Genomic DNA, 8,349 nt, shown 5'->3' with positions numbered 1-8,349 from the left:
GCAGTCTGCGGGCGCTCAACGAAGGCTTCGATTTTCGATAAGCTGCTCGCCGCCCTCCCTTTCCTTTCGGCGTAACTCTCGTCCGAATCCTCCCCACAGCCGTCAAGAGCGACAAAGAGAGCTCGAACAGCGCAGTCGATGCGTCGTTTCAACGAGAGAGGCACACACAGGGATGAGAGAGGAAAACGAGCGCAAGCCATGTTGTTGAGATGCTTCGGGCCCGAGTGCCGTGCTGCACCATGGACCATCCCCAGGGGATGAGGGTTAGGGGGTCCTGTCAACCCCCGAAATTATCACTGCGGTGATATACCACTCAGCACAGCTTACATATATGTCATTATATTATACGGACATGTCAATAATGTATTACATATTTATACTAGCTATCATAAGTCAGCGATGTACAATTGATTCGCACGCGACAATAAGTAAATATTTTATTTTCAAGATGGCCGCCATTGTTCCCGCAACACCCCTCCCGAAAGTAATTCTGGGTACGGCCCTGGGCAGTAGTACGTACGTACACTAACGAACAGTAATAGAAACAAACGTTAGTTGACGTGGTACAACCTACAGACAGTATATAATATGCTGGCTTCGGCGCGAGCAAAGCGGCCCATGGGAACAGCTCGCTCAGTCTCGAGTTCTTTATCTCGCACGCTGTCAGATAAACAGCGCTTCGGTGCGACTATATATGGTGTGATCACCTGAGCTACTTTGCCGCATCAAAGTAGTACGCACCATGGGGGGAAAAAATATTGCGCTTTCAACGTGCCTTCGATATTTAATCAACGATATTCTTCCTCTCTCATTTTTTCTTTCGATCATCGATCGATTTTTTTTTAGCGAGCTGCATTCGCTAGCGTTCGCTAAATCGATCTTTTTTCTTTCTAAATGCGTGTCGCATAAGCGTTTGCTCAGTCGTCCGCTGGTTGCAAACGGATATAATGCGTCAAGGCGCGCGAACGAATTTGCCGTTCAAAGGCGTGAGGGTGCGGTAAACATCTATACGTATATTCATTCGTTAACGTATTGCCCAAGTGCGCAGACTGGGGCCTCTGGTAAAGAAGAGGAGTGAACTATGGATGCTCGTTCGAGGACGAAAAAAAAAAAAAAAAGTTACAGTCCTCCACGCATGGAGGACAACATAAGTTGGTTGCTTATTCGCTATAAGAGAGAAGGGTGACACACGGGCGTAAACTTCCTTACTTTTATTTTTAAGCAAGAAGGAAGAGGAGTAGGAGGAGAGATGCTTGCTACAGGCGGGCTGAGAGCCTTGCAAAAGTTGCCGGCAATTGCTTAAGTCCCCTTTGAGGGGCTTTAGCATGGATGGATGGATGGATGGATGGATGAGGCTGAACCCTTTAAATCTGGAGGTGGCACACGTCACCTATAGCCGTGACTATTAACATATTTTGTACTTTGTGGAGGGTGAAATTTCACCCTTGCCTTGATTTTAGCCACCAATAAGATAACCTCCTTTTGGTTATTTCTACCCGCTTAAAGTCTATTTCGCCTCCACTGTCCCTAAACCCCAAAGCTTTGAAAAAATCAGCCCCGTTGGTTTGCACTGTAGGGTTACGCCTTTTACAGAAAAGTATGAGATGTTCAGCCGTTTCCTCTACCTCTCCAGATGCACCGCACAACGTGTCTTGTGGGGTGGTGGCGCCCTCTCTTGCGCTGCGCTAGTACCAGACTGGCGTCGTGGCGTTTCTGAAGCGATTTTCACGAGTTTCTGCTAATTATTGCGCTTAATGCTTGATTATTCCTGTCTTTAAAGTTATTCTCAATCATCTTAGTTTATTCTGAACAGGTTTTGATCAATTCTGCACTTGTTTTGACCCTGTTTTAAAGACTTGTTTTTGCGCGCGACCACGACGACATGAGATCACATTACACGCCGACAACCCGGGCCCCTAAAGTGCTTCGCACTTAAAAGTCAGGCAGTTTGAATGTTCCAACGTATAGCAGACACCCTGATCTGATACACTATAGCGTATCTGGCAATGATATAATACCAATGGTGAATATGAATTTGAACCGGGGTGCCACAGGGTGTGCGCCTTCCATTTCACGTCGCGAATCACATGGCCCCCACTCGGCTCTGTATCACTGAAGGACTTTAGGAGGAGCCGAAGCACCCGAAAGCAAAGCTAGCCTTTCAAGGTATGGCGCGAGTCGGTTGGTTCTTCCCAGGCTCAGCAGGGGTTTAAGCTCTCGCTCGAATAAAGAAATATATATAATTATATTATATATGTGCCCTATGGGAAGAATTTGAACAAGAGTTCCCAAGTGCGATATCTCGATGCTCTAAGCATTAAGGCACACACATAGCTTCTAACGGGCGTTCAATTATCAGCTTTACCACTCTTCGCTAGTAGCAGCTATATAAGGACTTGCTCTTATAAACGTGTGAACGAGTCTAAAAGCACTTCTACGAATCGTCTCGACTCCAGAACATACGCTGTATAATCACACGGCGGCAGCAAATATCAAAGGGCCACATATACAGTTAGATGATCTCTGTCTAGGAAAACGGAAGAGAGTCCTAATCTTTGTTCTTTAATAAGTTGCTCCGTCTAATTGCAAAATATAAGCGACAATTGTGTGTGGCAGCACCTGGTGGATGCAAAATAAATGCCCACATTGCGCAGATTTCAACAGATCGTTGATTTCTTACCTTTACCACTCTTCTTCAATCATGGCAGCCAGCACTGTATATATGGCAGCTAGCACAAAACCAAGATCCGATTATGAGGCAGGCCGTAGCCTCCGGAATAATTTTTACCGCCTGGAGTGTAACGTGCGCCATATGCACGGCATACGCGGACGTTACCCCCATCGAAATGCGGCCGGGATGCGATTCCTCGCCCTCTGTCTTACAGCAGCGCAAAGCCAAACCCACTACGCCTCCACGGCGGGTCGACTTCGAGACTATTGAAACGCTCATTTGAGATAGCAAAGAGAAAAATAACGAGTTTGGCGCGAGTGTGGGACCAAATATTATGCTCTGCGAACGCCAATACAGTGCATGGAATCTGCACGGTGTTTTAACGATTTATTTATTTATTATTCTTGCTCTGCCACGAGACAGCTGTGCCTGTGGTACCACATAAAGATTTACCACGTAAACACTTTTTAAGTTCATGTACCTAAACATAAAGGAAAGAGTTCGTCAAATATATATATATATATATATATATATATATATATATATATATATATATATTAATGTGTGGTTTTAGCGTCGCGAAACTGAACAGTGGGTACAAGAGGGGTGCCGTAATGGAGGGCTCCGGGTAAATTTTGATCACCTGGGGTTAATTGTTTAGCTTGCATCTATATACATGTACACGATACCGGTTCTTTTTTCTTTCTTTCTTTCTTTGTCGACATGCTGCGGGTATCGAACCCGCTACGTCGTGTCCAGCAGCAGAACGATGTAGCCACTGGGCCATTGCGACGATCGAGTGTCGACAAATATCGAACGCAATGAAATACACCAGGCAGCGATTGTTCCAGCGGCTCGCCCGATGCATACCGCGTATAGACTTGCTCCAGGCAATGATGTCATACCTTTGCCTACACTGCCGCAATCCCGCTGGTTCTGCGTGGTAGGCGCGCATGGTTCTATTGGTCCGTAGGAGCCTTATAGCGGCGTGCAGGAAGCCACATATATTATTGCGGCCACAAATTGAAGTGGCTCGACGAGAAATAACAGGGTTTTTTTTTCTTGTTTTCTTTTTCCAATTTATCCATATGCGCGGTAGCGAAGTCTCATACGTTTCTTGTTTACAAACATGAAGCTTGCATGTGTATACACATATGTGCATACGCTTATAATCCGTACCTTCCTCCATTTGTCGACGTCCTTCTGAATGCCCAGGCGACGGCTGTTGAGGTAATGGGCAAGCTGGGCCCACTCGCGCTTTCGGTCCCTGATGGTGTAGCTCGAGTCCAGTTGCGACATGGCCAGTTTCGGGTGCCGCTCCATGAAGTCCAGGATCAGCTCGAATTGTTTGGCCGACGTGCGCGCGCAGCGCCGAGAACAACTCTCCACCACCGACATGACCCAGCAGTCCTACATGTATACTCGCAATACTCTAAATACAGGAGGGCACTGCCGTTCGCGACGCTGCTGTCAGCCAAGGCTAACGCATCTCACACGCTTCGACCGCCAAAGTAGAGCTCTGAACTATACAGGACCTATATGCCCGACCGAACCGGCTCACGAACACGTATGCTATGAAGAGCCAAGACGGCGGGGAACGTGAGGCTATCTAGTCTTTCACACAAAGGCACTCATAGCTGAAGGAAGCTTGTCCCCACAGCCAAGAACTTCTCGATGGCTGAAGGATCGCGATGTGTCCTTCCGTGATGCAGTCCTGGAAGTGTCCTTGCACACAGTCGACTGGCGCAGCAGGTCGGTTGTCCGCGCAGAGGAGCTGTCAGGCGAACTACAGATGCGCCGTTGGCACGGTGAACACCGGGAGCAACTACAGATATGACACCCCTTCGGTCGGCGATGTGAACTCGTTCGTCGTCGTATGTACGAGCATGGAACGTTCGACACATGCGTTCGCAAAATGCATGCGACAGTCGCTGTGTGCGAGCCGACAACTTCCTTCTCTTTTTGCCCCAGTTTGGGCCCACGCGTGTGTCATCGCCAAGCGGTCCACGGCGCTAAAAAACTATCAGCTGCATGTGAGCTCAGAAATTCACGGAGGGCAAGGCCCAAATGCCACCGCAGGTTGTCATATGTAGTTGCAGCTACCGGACTCCTTGACAAGTGAGTATACGAGTCACATTGAACAGCTATAGTCGCCAAGTTCTCGTTATTGTCATTTCCATATACAGGGTGTTTCAGCGAACACTTTCAAATTTTTTTAATGCCTGTTGGCAGATAGCCCAATTATAGTTAATGAGCTGGTATACTCGAAGAGGCGGACATTACTTGCACAAAAAACTGAAATACATAATCGACTAATTAAAAAATTCCCTAATTAAGTTTTTAACTAATTACCTGATGGCCCATATTGCAATTTACAAATTGTAGCCATGGAGTTCGCAAGGCATCCCACTTAGAATTAATTCTCAGGATGACACCAGTTTCGAGATATTAATTCCCGAACTTTGCGGAGAAATGCATTGGCGTTCCAGTTAATTTTGTGCTTCAATGCATAAAGCGACGTTTTGTTAAGAACCTAACTGGAACGCCAATGCATTTCTCCGCAAAGTTCGGGAATTAATATTTCGAAACTGGTGCCATCCCGAGAATTCGTTCCAAGTACATCCGCCTTGCGAACTCCACGGCTACAATTTGTAAATTGCAATATGGGCCATCAGGTAATTAGTTAAAAACTTAATTATGGAATTTTCATTAATTATTCGACTATGCATTTCAATTCCTTGTGCAAGTAATGTCCGCCTCTTCGAGTAGACCAACTCATGAACTAGAATTGTGCTATCTGCCACAGGCAACCTTTAATTTTTGAAAGTGTTCGTTGAAACACCCTGTATACGGCAGGTACTCACGTGAGTACACTGGCCAAGGTTCGCAATGTCAACATAATGCAATGCCTTGCTTCGCGCTGCGCATGTCTGAGTGGCATACGTCTTTTTTTTTTTTTTTTTTTTTTTTTTTTTTTTTTTTTTCCAGTCGACTTGAGCGTATATGCAATAAGAAACGTTTGCACCAGCTTGGAAAAAAAAAGTTCAATCACTGACACGACATGCGAAAGGCGTTGTTTTCTCCATCATTTACGTTTCAAGAATACTGAAATAAGCGCAATCCGAAACGAAGTCGCCTTCCCATAAAAAGCTATAACAGGAAGACTACAATATTGCTTTTCTGCGTGCCTATTGCTGACTGAGCCCCCATCACCCTACACTCCCCCTATCCCTTACACCACACACGAAAGTATCCAAGGCTGGTGGTCGTAAATAAGTTTTTTTTTTCTTTTTTTAAGATTTCGCGCCGACACCCTAGCGCCGCACGTCAGTGTGACGTCATGAATTTCACATTATTTCATCGTACTTACGTCGAGCTGCGCCAAAATGCAATTTGGCGCAGCTTGGATCAGATTAAGTTTCATTTTAGAGCAATTTGCAGCAGATGAAATTTAATTTTGAAGCAGTTTGAAGCCTGCAAATCTGAATTTTTGTGGAACATTGGAATATGGCAGCGCCCTTCGAAACCACGACGAAACACAGAATAAACAAACACGAAGCGCATAGTAGAAGCGCGCTTTGTAGCTATAGCGTACTATAGAATATGGAAGGGTGGGTCCAGCGATGGCACAGCGTATGCTTTTCTGTAAAGCCGAAAACATCGGCGGCACTACGAATCGAACTATATATTCCCGCACCGACGCTCATGATGATAGGGGAAATTTTCCTTAAATTATGCGGTCCAATCGACGCGGTAAAATAATTTCTGGGTCATCATACGTCACCGCAGATCCAGATAGCCGCAATAAACCCTGGGCTGGTATAACGCAATACTATCCCAAATTGTTCTAGGGGCGAAGCTCCTTAGGGTGTGGGTCGTTCCCTCCTCTGTAGTAGTAGTAGTAGTAGTATGTAGCCACCTGTAGTTTTATGAAGTGTTCACTAGATGGCGTTCCAGTTCCGCTTCCACTTCCGGTTCCACTTTGCGCGCGTTCGGTGGCGGGCAAAACGGCGACGGCGTCGACAACAGTTCTGCGCGCTGCTGGTGCTGCTGCATGTCCAAGTTTATACAGCTGATAAAACTACCTTGAGTCTTTCGTTCCCGACGCGCGCTCTCTTTATCTCTCGTCCGTAGCTGTGGTTTACCCGAATGATCCGGCCCCGGTGCTTCGCCCACTCATCATCATTCACTTCGTGGATATGCTCTGATTTTTTTATAGCGATGGCAATTATAAGGACACCTTAGGCGCATTTCTGCCGTTGCCGTCGCCGTGATGTTATGTATAAAGTCCAACGACGATCGATAACACCGTCGCCGCGCGCCGTATGCTGGATGTGCAAGTGAAAGCACGCGGGGGGAGCCGACAATCGCGGCTCAATCTGGTACGCGCGAGGAAGTAAAACGAAGAGCAAACGCACCGCACCGTCTTCCGTCGCGTGAAAGGCCATGGGGGATGGGAGGAAGGGGGGCGGCGTTGTGCTCCGGCAGCAACTGCGTATTTCGCGACCGGGTGCAAGGGGAACTGACGATCGCGGCTCAATCTCGCGCGCGAACGGGAAGAAAGCAGGGAGGTAGCGCGGGAGGGAAGGGGGTCAGCTTCTACTCCGCCAGCAACTGCGTATACTTTGCGCTGTCGCTCACGCCGTATCTTGAAAGCGATATGCAAACGGCTCGTACCGTTGTGCGTGCTGTGTTCTCGCCGCTCAGTTTGCGTTTAAGCGATACACAGCACGAAGGTCACTTCGCTCGCTGCTGCTGTCGCGCTTGCTCACGCCAGCGTTTTGACAGCGAGCATCCGCGGACACTGAATGTGATGTGTTCATGTTTGCTTGTGCGTGCCGACACCAAGCTTGTTAATTCAGTCAGTAAGCGAATGTTTCCAAGTTTATAGGGCCGATAAAGCTACTATCCTTACTTCGCACAGCTGTCTACTAATTTGCTATCGCAATCATTGCTTTGCCTTTTGGGCGAAACTGTTACTTTTTATTCCAAATCCGCCATTAGCCCTTCTTGATAGATCAGAATAGCTAAGGCCTCGCCCATAGGGGCAAAAACACACACTAAAATAGTTTTAGGTTATACCGGCCCTGGGGGGCAGAGACGGCCGCCCGCTGAACCCGCAGCGGCGCGCGCCTCCCTGATATCTAGTTCGCTCGCAGAGCCAACAGCGTACTTTTCGTTGTTTTGCGCCTCAGGTAGGGACCGCCGCGCCACTCGGCCTACTCGACCATATTCTAGTACACTCTAAATACAGCCGCCCAGGCCGTTCCGACAGCAGCGAAAACAGCCGGGAGTAGTCGCGCGCGCGTCGGCCACTTCTGGAAGCGCCGAAAAGTCGTTTTATGAGCGCGAAAATTACGAGAAACTGTGGCAGGAGGCGCCGTCGCACGGTGCGTGGAATGTGAACGGCGGCACTATTTTTCGGAGAACGAATCTGCTCGCTGTTCATGGCCACTGCCAGAGCACACATGCCCAAGCCGTTCTGGCGCAGCGTGGCGCAATTTCGGTCAATTTTCTGTGTTTGGCGCAGTTATGGCGCGATTGGCGTAGGAGTCCGACCCCTGGCATATATTCCCTTATGTGTCTACGGGCTTGCAACAAGCGTTTAGTTGTAGCGAGACCGCTGAAAGTTTGCTCCGTAATAACTTCAAGAAAAGCAATAAGGGCAAGTCTATTTA

This window comes from Dermacentor silvarum, chromosome 8 (assembly GCF_013339745.2).
Source record: "Dermacentor silvarum isolate Dsil-2018 chromosome 8, BIME_Dsil_1.4, whole genome shotgun sequence".
Lineage (NCBI taxonomy): Eukaryota > Metazoa > Arthropoda > Arachnida > Ixodida > Ixodidae > Dermacentor > Dermacentor silvarum.
This window is presented reverse-complemented; position numbering follows the sequence as displayed.